Raw genomic sequence first — 14,740 nt, 5'->3', positions numbered from 1 at the left:
CATGCCGCAGTGTAAAGAAACAAGTAGATCAATAGGTTAATGACGTTCATTATGAATCCATCTGAATTGGGCCTGGGCTGGGAGGGCCTCCAGGTCTCTGGCTAAAGCAAGAAAAATGTATGGAAAATAATTAAGAAAAAGACCTGATGCCCACAGGAGAACAGCCGGGATTCACCTGTAGCACAGGCTGCAACCCCCAACCTGGATTTGAGTGCAATGTGAATGCTTCCAGCAGCGACCATGTGTATAGTAATTACCACACAGTTTTTTATTTGTTTAGTATGTGTGGGGCAACATTTTGCTTTGTGTGTAAGCATTCGGATGTGAGAATTCAGCTAGTGGGGATAATTACAATGACTTACATTTCAATCAATATTTAATTTCTTAAAGTTATAGATCTTAGAATCTAGCTCCTGCTTTTCCTTTTCCTCTCGACTTATGGATCTTTATATTTTATTTATGAACTTAGTAGTTTTTTTATAAAAGCAAGATCACATTTACTTGTTCATTGATTCATATTCAATTAACTGTTAAATTTGATAGATTAAATTCTCATAAACTTTTAATATCATTTAAACATTTAATTAAGCAAATTCCTTTAGATATTTCAAACTACAATTACAAATTCAATTTAGCCGATTCAAACACTTCAAACACCTAACAAGGGAGACTTACAAATATGATGAACAAATTATTCCTAAGCACTTAAGCAACTTCTGTAAATCTAATCACACATATAATTTGTTGCTTAGATTTTGTTTTAAATATCATAAAAAGCAAGCAGAAAGTATATGAAGCAAATCAACGATTATAAAGTTTCTTACTGCAACTGTAAACGCGACATACAAAAGTATCAATATTAGGAATTTATTTCTTCATCATCTTGTTGTGGTAAAAGAAATATATGTGCACGGAGGTATTCATTTCTCACTCCAGTCAAGATGAACAAAATAGTATTATCTTGCATTTAAGCTAAGGATGCTTGGTAGGTTGCTTGGGTCCATAACATGGGTGGGGTAACTTTATTTGGTTGAATCCCAAAGATTAAGCCATGGGACACCAGTCCAAGATCCTGGACCAACAGAGGCCCCAGGCTGTGGGGGCTTCCCAGGCTTCTGACAGGCTGGCTTCCATCATGTGGTGAGATTCTATCAGTCACGTCACAGGTACTTTCTTTTTTTTTTTTTTGAGATGGAGTTTCACTCTTGTTACCCAGGCTGGAGTGCAATGGTGCGATCTCAGCTCACCAAAACCTCTGCCTCCAGGGTTCAGGCAATTCTCCTGCCTCAGCCTCCTGAGTAGCTGGGATTACAGGCACGCGCCGCCATGCCCAGCTAATGTTTTGTATTTTTAGTAGAGACGGGGTTTCACCATGTTGACCAGGATGGTTTCGATCTCTTGACCTCGTGATCCACCCACCTCGGCCTCCCAAAGTGCTGGGATTACAGGCGTGAGCCACCGCGCCCGGCGATACTTTCTAAACTCTCGCTGTTTGCCTGAGATTTAATAAAAAATACATGTTTTGATTTTTTGCATCCTAGATCCTTTACTTGAAACGACCAGTCTCTTGACTCAATGAGGGGGATTCCAAGCTACTGGGTTTCACTTCATTCCTATACAATGACCCAGTTGTGTAATTTCTTACATTAAAACCTAGTGTGCTCAAGTCTCTTGCCCAATTTTCCACAAAGTTGTCTGTCTGTTTCTTACTCATTTGCAGGAGTTCTTTATATATTCTGATGTAAGCTGTTTGCCAGCTATGTCTGTTGTAAATATCTTCTTCCACTCAGTTGAGATGGAGATTTGGGGCCTCTCCTCTGAGACTCAATCCTCGATTACAGGCTTGAGATCTTTTCTTGAATGTCCAACAGGCATGCCAGAATTTATATGGCAAGAATGAATCTCTCATTTATGGATTCTCCATCTTTCCACTTCCCACTCCTTTTTTGGAACTCTCTCCAAATCAGAAATTGGCACCATTATTCATCCAGTTGCCTAGCTCCATTCTTTTAATAATTCCTTGGAACACTTTTTATATCATAAAACAGAAATTATATACCGAAAGTTATGAAAATAAATGCATAATTTAACAAGTAAAGATAAACACTCATGTAACTACCATTCAGGTCAAGAAATAATATTGCCAGCACTCAAAAATTTCTCATAAATCATACATATATATATATGTTTTGCCTATATATATACATATATGTTTGCCTATATTTGAACTTTGTATTTATGGAATCACAGAATACTTATTTTTTACATCTTTCAATATTATACTTGTAATTCTCATCCTGTTATATGTAACTGTACTTCATACGTTTTCATTGTTGCATATTACTTCACTATACTACATAGTATGCCACATTCTACTCTTAATGGATATTTATGTTGTTCCAATTTCCAGCTATTTTTATTATTTCTATTTTGAGATGGAGTCTTGCTCTGTTGCCCAGGCTGGAGCGCAGCGGTGATCTCGGCTCACTGCAACCTTCGCCTCCCTGGTTCAGGTGATTCTCCTGACTCAGCTTCCCAGGTAGCTGGGATTATAGGTGGGCTCCACCACGCCCGACTACATTTTGTATTTTTAGTAGAGATGGTTTCACCATGTTGGCCAGGCTGGTCATGACCTCCTGACCTCAGATGATCCGCCTGCCTTGGCCTCCCACAGTGCTGGGACAGGCATGAGCCACCGCGCCCAGCCCCAGCTAGCATTAACAGTGCTTCCGTACTTCTAAAAATATTCCTACACATTTTAATGACAACACATATGCCTGAATTTGTTTAAGGTATATACTTAGGACTATAATGGCTGGTCATAGAGAAAGTTTTCAGCTTTCCTAGAAATAGCCAAGCTCTTTTCCAAAGTGGTTGGAGCATTTTTTTTTTTAACTTGAGTCGGTATTAGTAACCTATCTTTTTCTCAGGATTTACCTATTTCATTTAAAAATTTGAATGTATTGGCATTGCAGTTTTTCATCACGTTCTCTTCTTTTTGATGTCTGAAGTATCAGTGATGATGCACCTGCCCTTTATTTTTGATATTGTTTGTTTACACCTGTTCTTTATTATTCTTGGTCAGTGTTTTCAGGGCAAAAGTGGCTTCTGTGATGCTTTCCTCTCTGGGTTCTTATATATTTCCTTCTAACTAGCCCTGGTTGTTTCTCACTATCTTGTTAGCCCTTCGTTTATTTGAATATGTTTTTAAAATGTTATCAAACATCTTTATTTGTATCTGATGAGAGGTCTCAAAATCAGAGCCCTCTGATTCTGGAAGTCCATGGTCAAGGTCCCTCTTTCTCTCACGTCCAATCCGTCGGAAGTCCCATCAGCTCTACCTCTAAAGCAGATCCTGATCACGCTCACTGCTCTCTAGCTGGCATGCTGTTATGCTGTATTTCACAAGTGCTCTCTTGACCCAATTTGGAGATCTTGGCTAAAAACTCTCAATTCCTCTCAGTGGGTACTTTGCTGAGTCTGCACCCCAACCCCTTTCCTTACTGGGCTCTGACACTCCTGGGTCACTCCCAGGAATTCTTTGCTATACATCAAAGGATGAACCCTTCTTCCTTGGGTCTGTGAAATCACTCAAAATTCCCAAACCACAAGAAGCCCCTAGACCTGCTAACCCCACTCCACTTGCCAGACAGAAACTGCCTCCTACATTCTAGCTTTCTGTTCCCCTGTCCCTGGGTGCAACACCCTACATGGCCCTGCATGGCAACTTTCTCCCACTTGATGCTGTAAGTAATAGAGTTCTGCTTGTCACCTCATCAGAGGTCAGTGAGTTCATCCTACCATCGTCAGCCCCTAATGTTATAACGGTAAGCTCCTCCCCCCCAGCTTCAGTCTGTCATCTCCAGCTTGAAGTCTTCAAATAGCTGCCTCTATCCCTCCTTTCTATTACAGCCTGCTAGACTTCATCTGTCATAGAGCTCAAGTCATAAATCACATACCTTCCCTTCCCTGAATAAGATGCTCTTATCATTGAAATCAGACTGAAACTCAAACTTCTTCCTCTGGCTTAAAAGGCCCTGCATGGCTTTGCTCCTGCCCAACCTCTCTGACCCCAACCACTATTCCGCTCTTGTTCAGACTCATACTCCTCGTTCTTAGGACATCTGGCACGTAGTAGGTACTCTCAAATCTTTGATAAGTGTCAGGTAAACAGAAACCACTCTAGGTACTTCAGACAAAGTGATTTAATTTAGGGAATTGGTCATATAAATGTTGGAAGTATCAGTGAAAAAGGAACGTGGTATCATTTTGGGCTCACAAGTCTGTACTCACCGTCAACGCTGCTCGACTATTGCCATTGCCATTGATAAAAGTTAGCAGCTTGGACTCTGTCTGATACTAGTTCCAGAATCTCGCATGGATACATTCCATTGGCAGAACCCAGTGGAAATCCAACTCGAAGGATGTCAGGGAAATGTAATTTTTAAACTTCAGTGCTGGTGATTCCAGGAGGAATGCAGAAGGCCTGGGATGGGGTATGGGTGTTTGGTTCAGTGAGAAAGGCCTTTGAATAGCTCTGACTTCAGACCTCATGGGAATTTTGTCATGTGCCCTCTTTTCTGCCCTGACTCCACTTGTCCACGTTTCTGTCCATAAAGTGGCTTGGCCAGGGTCCATCATTCTGCACATCTTGGCCAGGATGCCTCACCTTCAGGCTCCATGAACCTTGCTGGGGTCAACAGCTATGGGGAGAACAGTCTCCATTTCCCCAACTCTGAGACTCATGCACTGAAGAACCAAAATTAGTTCTGTCTGTTGAACCCAGAACCTCACCAAGCTGCTCATGGAAATGAAATTTGAACAATTCCGGCCTCCAGCCCGTGACCGTGGAACTCAAATCCAGCTCAGGTTGCTGATCAGAACAGATGTCACGGCAGCCATTCCATGCTTCCTCTTATCTTCCTATGCCTCCAACCCATCCACATTTCCCCATCCTACTCCAGAAGCCAGGAATGAAGATTATTCCAGAGAATCATCTAGATACAGGGGCACAGCCACCTCCACGCCTAGAGTTTGGAGGAGTTAAGGTATACTCTCAGCAAAGTGACAAAGAGGAGTTGAGAGGTTTTAGCCAGGATCTCAAAACTGGGTCAAGAGAGCACTTGTGAAATATGGTATTATAGCAGGTCAGCTAGAGAGGCCCTTCGGATCCCTAGATAGTCAATCTTTTTGAGCCAGGGATGTCAAGTCCAGATCCTGGAAGAAGAGTATGGACAGTCAGTCTTCCAGGCCAGTCAGGTGGTCCTCTGCCTTCACAGAGAATCAGCCCTCCAGAGCCAGGTGTAGAGTTCTTTTGCTTCACAGAGTGTCTTCCAGAAATGGGATTGGATAATCTGGAGCCAGGAGGGCAGAACAGAGCAATATCAGTGAGAAAGGGTCCTCCGAAAACAGGCTGCAGAATTTCAAAACTAAGAGCAGAGGAGCAGAAGGTCCTCTGGAGCCATGGAGTTTTCCCTAGAGTCAACAATGTTGTGGGACTATAAATGTCTCCGGAATATTTTCCAGAGCCAAGGACAGAGAAAATTCCAGAGTCAGATACAGCACAATTTTTTGGCTGATCAACAGTCGTAGTGTTTTCTAGAGCTAGAAATAGAACCTCTTGAAGATGTAGGATAATTTTTTTTTTTTGCCATAAAGGATGGCATCTCTTCCAGTGCTGAGGGACACTGCCCTTCCTCCATCAAAGGCTGGAAAAGGCTGCAGAGCACTGTGCTGTGGGAGTCTCCAGTGACAATGAAGTGAATGTAGTCGATTTGTCCTTATAGATGCCACCTACTTGGCCCTTTCCACATGATATCTTGAATCTATGACCACTTCAAGATCCACAAACTCATGCAGAGACTTCATTAAAACATACTCTCACCTGTAATCCTAGCACTTTAGGAGGCTGAGGTGGGTGGGTCACCTGAGGTCAGCAGTTCAAGACCAGCCTGGCCAACATAGCGAAACCCCGTCTCTACTGAAAATACAATAATTAGCCAGGCGTGGTGGCAGGTGTCTGTAATCCCAGCTACTCAGGAGGCAGAGGCAGGAGAATCACTTGAACCTGGGGGGCAGAAGTTGCAGTGAGCCAAGATCATGCCATTGAATGCTAGCCTGGGCAACAGAATGAGAATCCATCTCAAAATAAAAATAAAAGTAAAACATACTTTCCTGTGTTACATTCTGAGGACCCTCTACTCAGAGAACACGGGTGGCCGCATCTTAGAAAATGTGCCGAAGCGTAGCTGGGAAACCAGTCTCCTAGCTGGTTCTCTTCTAGACCCTCAGATGGGACATAGCCCTTTGACTCCTACTGCTTTTAGAGGAGCGCTTCCACACAACAGAGCAGGTACATAAAGCACTGATCTGCGGAAGAGTCCAGGTCCTCTTTCATTTTCAGCAAGTAGCAGATTCACCTCTTCTTGTTTTAGTGATTATATTGGCAAATCACTCTGATGCTCACGAGCTCCAAATACACCACACTGAGAGTCTTAGAGTCAACACACTGCTATGCCAAGAACGTGGGCCTTGGAACCTGACAGGCTTGGGTAACACGGTGTGATCTTGGAGGAACTATTTTCTCTCTGGACCTTTCAGATAGGAATAACAATACCCACCCTGCAGGGCTGTTATGAATGTTTAATGTAACAATATGTGGGGCTGGGCGTGGTGGCTCACGCCTGTAATTCCAACACTTCGGGAAGCCAAGGTAGACAGATCATGAGGTCAGGAGTTTGAGACCAGCCTGGCCAACATGGTGAAACCCCGTCTCTACTAAAAATACAAAAATTAGCTGGACGTGGTGGTGCGCACCTTTAATCCCAGCTACTCAGGCGGCTGAAGCAAGAGAATGGCTTGAACCAGGAGGCAGAGGTTGCCGTGAGCCAGTACTGCCATCGCACTCTTGCTTGGGCGACAGAGCAAGACTGTCTCAAAAAACAAAACAAAACAAGGCAAAACACAAACAAACAAACCAGCATGTGAAGGCCCTAAGTATGCCCTGGCTAGAGAAGATTCTAGTCACTGTTCAACTGCAAGACAGACCAGATTTGGAAAAGTGCAGTGAGGGGGAAACTGGGTGCCTAAAATGACTCTGGTTCTGCTGGTTGACCCAGGTGTGTGACTCTGGGCACTCACTTGCTTTCTCTGGCCCTCAGTTTTCTCATATGTCAAACTAAAGGTTGAATAAGAGGATCCTAAGGGCATCGCCAGCTCTGACAGCTGAAGTTTCCTTGATTGGAAGATCTGAATGGAGTCTTTTGACATTTAAGAAGCCACTCAATTGTCCTGTCTTGGCTCCTTGGGAGAGGACATCTGTAACCACTGCATCAAGGATTTCCGTGAGTTTGATGGTATTCAGGTGGTATCATGACAGAAATCCAGGACTCTTGTCCTACTCTCTTTGTTTTGTGTTTTTCCTTGAGAGAGTATATAACAAGTATGTGTGACAAATGAGAAGTCAAGACACCACTCTGTGATGAGTGAAGCAAACACCAGGTAACCCAAAGCAGGGCTGTGCCATACTGGAGTCCTAGCCAGCCCTCTCTGTCTTCCTTAACACTCATGATAATGTCATTACTATAGCTGATTGATTGGACAGTTACATGTGCCAGGCAACAAAACCTTATTTAATTCTCATAACAACCCAATGATTGCACTATAATGACCCCACTTACCAGAAAATGGGCCTCATCAGTCTTCAGAAATCTGACCCAACAGATAGGCAACTTTTGCTCCCTGCTGAGGGATAATAGGAGGGGCGGACATAGGCCTGAGGGGGGTAGCAGCCCCAGTTTCTAGGCTGTAGCTACAACATGACTAAAGAGATGGGAATCAGGTGCATGGAGGTTGGGAAGGAAGGGTAGAGGCTGGGAGGGGTGGGTGGAGGCTGGGGCAAGGGTCATGGGGAGGGGGTGATGAGGGTTCAGATTTATGGAAGTGTACTTGGGATGAATGGGATGGAGCTCTGTGCTGAGTACTGGGAACCGAGATGAATCACAGCCTGTGTGTGTGTGTGTGTGTGTGTGTGTGTGTGTGTGTAGGGGGTGGGGAGCTGTGAAAAGAGATAGACATCTTTTCAAATGCAGCATGACTCTTGAAACAAAAGTTGAATACACAAGCTGACACCAATATCATATGGAAGGAGAGTGATGATCCTATCTGGTTGCCAGGAAAGCCCTCCCAGCCTCCCAGGTGAGCTGGTGCCATCTCCACAGTCACCTGAACTGTGGCTCCACGTCCTTTACACCTCCTCCTGAGTTAAGGTCTCTCCATCTTCACTCCAGCTAGGGGCCTCGGTCCCCCCTGCACTGCCTCTCCCCAGTCCCTGCAATGACTGGTCTCCTAGTCCCCTCCCCCACATCCTCCACACAGCTGCAAGAGTGGAGATCTTCCTAAAATGCAAACCTAATCATAGCCCTCTCCCCTTCCATCAACGAACTGCCTGAGAATGTGGTCCAAGATGCCTTAGCACGGCATTCTAGTCCTTTGGGATCTCATTCCTGCTTCCCCTTTCAGCTTTAAACTCCTCCTCTTCTCCAAGGCCCCCAACCCCACCATCTAATTTCCTACCTCGAGTGTTCCTTGCTTTTTACTGCCTGCAGTCCTTGCACAGGCTGTCCCTTCTGCCTCGAATCCCTTCCCCACCCTTCCTCATCTGGCTCTTTCAGGTCCTGGCTCTGCATGCTTTCTCCCAGCAGTCCCCCTGATCTGGTAGGTTGAGTAGGGATCCCTCCTCTGTGTTCCCACAGCCCCCGTGCTCGCTCTCTTTTAGTCCTTACACACTGCCTTGTCATTTTCTCCTGGACTGCTTGCTTGATCAGACTGGGGGGGGGGGAGCGCTCTGTGAGGACAGAGGGGGAGGCGGACTCATCTTTGCCTCTGTAGAGCCCAGCGCTGCACCTGGATGCTGGAGGGTGCTCATTACTGTTTGCAGGATCTATGGATGAGTGTGTGGTTCCAGGGTGTGTCGGGGGCAGGGGTGGTCTTGGCAAGGGACTGTGGGCCAGGTTGAGCGAGGGGGCCGAATGGGCGTTTTTACAGGAATTCTGACGCCTTGGCCAGCAGGAGCGGGGCTTTCCCCTTTCGGCCTGAGTAAGGGGTCTCTGGGGCTCAGTGGAAGGGGAGAGGTCCCTGGGCCCCACCGCAGCCTGGAAAGAGGTGTGCACGCGGCTCCCGGACCTTCTTCCGAGCATCCTCTGCAAGGCCGGCCTGGGCTGTCATAGCAACAGCCCGCCCCGGCGGGGACGCCGGCCAATGGCAGCCGGTTCTGGTGAGGTAATGTCCCGGTCTGGAAGCCCATTGGCTCCGCTGTTGCCTATGTCCGGGTCCCGGCCTGAGGTGGGAGCCGGGAGGAGGAGGACGGAGCGTGCGCAGGGAGCCGAGCCGTCTACACCGGTGGCGCGATTCCTCTCCCTGCACTGCCCCTCGGTTCTGGGCCGGCTGCCTCTGTCCTTCTCTCTGCGTGCCTTACCTGTCCCTGGCTGTCTCGGTCGTTTGGGCGTCTGTCTCCCTGACTTTCTTGAGGTCTCGGTGACCCCTTCTTCCTGCTCCGGTCTCTGCTCCCGGAGTCTGTGACTCTGAGTGCGCCTCCCCGTCTTGTCCAAACAAGGGCGCAGTGAGAGTTCCTTGACTTGCAGCCAGAAGGTGACTCACTGCTTCAAACCGCAAGGCCGCCCGGCCAGCCTCCGGCACCTTCTTCCCGAATTTGTGGGAAGCTCTGGCACACACACAGGCCAAGGGATTGAGACCCCGAGAGGCCCGGGCTGGCCTTTCCCTGGTCGGCTCCCCAAACCTTTGTTCTTGTTGACTTGCTGCCCAGTCAGGGAAAGGCAGGACACTCTGGGCTTTGGGGAAGGGAAGGGGACAGATTGAGAGAAGAAATGGGCATGAGCTTCCGTAATGCCAGCAGGGGAGGTTAGACAGCTGGAGGGACTTGCAGAAAACGACAAAGGCATAGGCACTGGACCGAATGAATGAAAAAGGCAGTTGGACTTTGCTCTACCCACCCCTCTGTCTGTCTATCCATCAACACAACACATTGATGCCCATCAGTGCCAGGTTCTGTGCTTGGCAACGGCTGGGCCCCTGAGCGCCTGGAATCACAGCCCAGTCTGGGAGGCAGACACACAAATCCTGGGTTTCAATGGGATTCCAAAAGAAGGCAAAACTCACCCTGTCAGGTGGGTGACTTAGGCAGGGAAGCTTTGTGGAGGAGGTGGTCTTTGGGCTGGTGTTGGGGAGGATGGCCAAGAGCTTGTTTGGATCATTCTGGTCGGGGCACAATGACAGACCAGTCTGGAAAGATCAAGGGCGGTTGGAGGGCTCAGGAATGTGAATACCTGCATGGGGGAGTTTGCACTTGAACCCAGGGGCGGTTTGTAGCCAGCCAGGGATCAGAGCAGGGGAGAGATATGGTCAGGGTCGATTTTGTGCAGTCCTGCCAGTGACAGATGCTTGGCTGTCTTGCTCAGTGCTGCACCCCAGCCCAGGGTAGAGTGCCAGGCCCACAGTGAGTGTTCAGGCATTTGTTGAAGGAAAGCGTGAACTGAAGGGAGTGGTTCTTCTGATGGATGAAGTCTGGAATGATGAGGTTGCCTTCATGTGGTGGTAGAGGGCAGGGGAAAGGGATGGGCTCAAGAAAGGTAAAAGGCAGGAAGAACCAAGGGCCCTCCCGGTTTACTGGAGGTTGCGGGGGTGTTGAAGGCGAAGCTGCCTGGGGTAACACCTGTGTTTCTGGCTTGAGCAGCTGAGGGTTGGGGGAGAGGGAATATGGATGGGACAGATTTCAAGGGAAAGGTGGTTAGTTCAGAGTTGGAACCTCGGCTCTGAGATGCTTGTGAGACCTCTGGGTGGGGCCGTTCGTGGGAGAGGTCTGGGCTAGGGTGGCCTGCATAAAGGTGGTGGCTGAAGCCGTAGGTAGATATGAGTTGCTTCAGAACTGGGACATTTACAAGCAGGTTTCTTTGGTGAGGGGGTCCTTCACAACCCCAAGGAGACCTGGGTAGGAGTCAGAAGTCCTGGTTTTGGTGGATTCTGACACTGGCTTGCTGTGTTACCTTGGGCAAGTCTTTCTTCCCTGGGCCACTGTCCCCTGATCTCTCAGCAGAGCCTCTCAGAGGTGGAGAGGGGCCTGGACCACTTCTATGTGTGTGTATATATATATGTATATATATTGTTTGTTTGTTTGTTTGTTTTGAGACAGAGTCTGGCTCTGTCACCCAGGCTGGAGTGCAGTGGTGCGATCTCAGCTCACTGCAATCTCCGCCTCCTGGGTTCAAATGATTCTCCTGCCTCAGCCTCCCAAGTAGCTGGGATTACAGGGGTGCGCCACCACACCTGGCTAATGTTTTATTTTTAGTAGAGACAGGGTTTCACCATGTTGGTCATGGCTGGTCTCAAACTCCTGACCTCGTGATCTGCCTGCCCGCCCTGGCCTCCTTAAATGCTGGGATTACAGGTGTGAGCCACCGTGCCCAGCCTTATATTTCAAGGCCTCTGGATATGTTAAAAAAAAGAGATGTGCCCCTAACAGGGTAACAAAAATCGTGGTTATTTACTATGTTCACATTTACACGTTAACATTATGAACAGACACAAGGATTGTAAGGATAATGTCACTTGGTGGTTAAAGTCCAGACCAGAGTCATGTTGAGAAATTAGTCCCCGGTTCTGGCCTTGCTGGTTGCTTGGAGTAATTGCCCCTTTGGATAGGGAAGCTGCCTGGCTGGGGGTAGAGAAGCGGTGAGGGTAGGTGGAGGCTGGAAGGAGCTGGGTCAAGACTTATGTCTGAGCAGGAGCTCGTAAGTTCTTGCTCTAAGCCTGGGCACTCATGCCCCTCTACTAATTCCTACCAGCCCCCAACTTGGAGTCTTTTCTCCAGGAGCCATCAGAGGCCATGCCAGTCCCAAAGCAGGCAAGAGCACTGTGGCAGTGCCTGCCACACCGGCTTCCTCTCCGGTTCATCCCTCAGTTCCTCCAAGATGAGAGCATTAGATGAGCTAGGCCCAGGCTCTGCCTTTAACTCGCTCCTCGGCAGGTCACTGCCTCTCTGAGTCCCCGGGTCTTGACATCTCTGTGTCCTCAAGCTGCAGCCTGTTGGCTGGCACCAAGTACGCACGTCCTTAGTAAATGTTGGTTGAGTTGAAATGAATGGTGAAGCAGTTTATTTCACTGGAGCACGGGCTGAGGGAACAGTGGTAGAGAGAGATCATGCTGTTGGTGGTGTCGAAATAAGATCACGCCGGCAAATGTGCTTTGGAAAAGGGGAATCAAATATTTGAAAGTCAGCACTGTATCATATTTGGCCCAATGCCCCTAAAAGGTTTCCAGAGCAAAGAGTAGACACAAAATGAGCTTTTCTCCCACTAAATATTTTTTAAAATTTCACAAGAACTAATCATAAATACACTCTGCTTAGCCCAGTGGTCAAGAACTAGGACCTAGCCAGGTGTGGAGGGGCGGATCACTTGAGGTCAGGAGTTTGATACCAGCCTGGTCAATATGGTGTAACCTTGTCTCTACTAAAAATACAAAAATGAGCGAGGCATGGTGGTGTGTGCCTGTAGTCCTAGCTACTCAGGAGGCTGAGGCAGGAGAATCGGTTGAACCTGGAAGCGGAGGTTGCAGTGAGCAGCCTGGGCGACAGAGTGAGACTGTCTCAAAAAAGAACTGAGGTGGGCGTGCTGTTTTCAAATCCTGGCTCCATCACTTTCTGGCTGACCTTTGACAAGTGACCCAACTTCTTTATATATCAGGCTGAAATGTAAACTGCAAATAACACCATTACACATCTCATGGGGTTGTTATGAGGATTTCATGAAGTGTTAGATGTAAAGGATTTAAGGAAGTGCCTGGCCTGTGTGAACATTTCAGAAATGTTAGCTTTTATTATTGTTAGCAATGATAGAGCGTTCACGAACCCCTCCCCACAGCTGCCTGCTCTTCGCGGCTGGTGGGTGTGGCGGACGCTCCGGGCGGGCCCACTCTACATCCACATTGCTCCCCTTCCTCTACTTGGGGCAGTGGTGCTCAATTTGGGCTGCACATTAGAATCAGCTGGGAGCTTTGAAAACGCCCAGTGTTGGAGCTGTAGCCTCAGAATCTCTGAGAGTGTGATCCAGGTCTCAGAGACCCTTCCAGATCAATGCCAAGGTGCAGCCACAGCTGAGGACCTGTGATCAAGGGCAGCGCTCCTCAAAACCTGGACTCCAGACCAGCCGCATCAGCATCACCTGGGAACATCTTAGAATGCAAATTCTCAGGCCCCACGCCAGAGCAGCTGCAGAATCAGAAACTCCAGGGGAGTGGGGCCAGCAGTCTGTTTCAACAGCTCCCCCTCCCCTGGGGGCTAAAGCTTGAGAACCAGCCATCTAGCAGCTGAAAGGACAATGCATGCTTTTTAGAAAGCCACTGCTGTAAACTGCATTCTGTTATTCCCTGTCTGACATGAATAGGGACCAATTCCTGCCCCCTAATAACCATACCTTGTGTTATCCTCGGCTGCTTTATATGTATTCTCATATTTAGACCTCAAAGCAACCTAATACCAGTCACTTCCCCTCCATTTGCTGGAATGAGGAACTTCTGTGACCCGTCCAAGGCGTCATAACTAGTTACTCCAAGGCTAAGTCCCTCTGACCTTTGGCCAAGCAGAGAAAGAGTCTCGGGTTCTGTTTGAGACCCTTGTCAGTGGAGGGGCTGCGGGTCTTGCCCTTCCTCTGGGAGACCCAGCTACTCCTCCGTCCAGATGTCGTAAGGAAGAAGAGAGGCGTGGGGAAGGGAACACTCTTTGAGATCTTTAGTCCTCTCAGGTATCCCAAGAAACATCTGAGAGTTGCAGACTCAAAGGTTAGAATACAAGGGGAGATGCCCCCCAGGGGTCTCCTGCCCCACAAGTCGGTGAGAAGCTGCACAGCGCTTGGTGCAGCACCTAGCAGAGTCAGCACTCCCAAACGTTAGCCACCGTCATTGTGAACCACACAAGATTACTGATAAATGTAGATAGCAGGGTACTATTTTATATTTACTCTTCTTTATTATTGCTTTACTTATACTTTTATTGTGGTAAAAATACACATAACTTAAAAGATCTTTCATCTTGTAAGTTTTTCCATACAACTTCCAAATGTAGATAGTGCTGCTGGCGCAGCTGAAATGCTAATGCTACCCTAGTTATCGGGTGGGGCATATGGAAGGACCACTGGCCATGGAGTGGGCCAGACCTGGGCTTAAACCTCAGCTTCATCGCCGATCTCTGGGGCTGCGAGCCTTTGGTTTCTCCTCCTTTAACTGGGAAGCATATGACAGAATGTATACTTCTTTGTAGACATGAGGGTTTATTCTTGTTGAGGGAGTTGGTGGCCATCTGATATGAATGAAGAATCAAAGCCTGTGCATTCTCAGCCTGAGACAGACTCCCCGCCTTCAGATGCATGGACCAGACTCATTTCTTGCCTTTTAATAACCAAATGTGGAAAGGCATCCACCAGGAACATGCCTGGCCTCTCTCTGTCCCTCCCTGACTCCCGCCCAGAGAGCTGACGGGCGAGTGTGGGGTGAGGGACCTGCTCAGCTTGCCTCCCACTGGGCATAGCCTGTGTCCCCAGCGCAGCCTGCCTGCAGAGGGGCTTATGTTCTGGGTGGTTCTTCAGTAGCAGCTAAGCTCAGCAGGCTAGATTTGCCCCTCTGGGGAGGTCTGTGCTTGCTCAGCACTGCCAGGGACAGAGGATAAGTCTAA

General features: G+C 47.9%; 1 long non-coding RNA gene across 1 annotated transcript; it reads right to left on the bottom strand.

Annotated features, from left to right (window-relative positions):
• Positions 1-4,190: 4,190 nt before the first annotated feature.
• On the bottom strand, positions 4,191-9,771 carry LOC108302332. Its single transcript, XR_001824299.2, has 2 exons — positions 9,476-9,771; positions 4,191-5,354 (listed from the first exon to the last, which is right to left on the bottom strand). It is a non-coding gene; the product is annotated as an uncharacterized LOC108302332 (long non-coding RNA).
• Between the last annotated feature and the right edge of the window lie 4,969 nt (positions 9,772-14,740).

This window comes from Cebus imitator, unplaced genomic scaffold (genome assembly GCF_001604975.1).
Source record: "Cebus imitator isolate Cc_AM_T3 unplaced genomic scaffold, Cebus_imitator-1.0 Scaffold39, whole genome shotgun sequence".
Classification (NCBI taxonomy): domain Eukaryota; kingdom Metazoa; phylum Chordata; class Mammalia; order Primates; family Cebidae; genus Cebus; species Cebus imitator.
The sequence above is the reverse complement of the archived record's forward strand: the minus strand, read 5'-3'. Positions and strand labels throughout refer to the sequence as shown.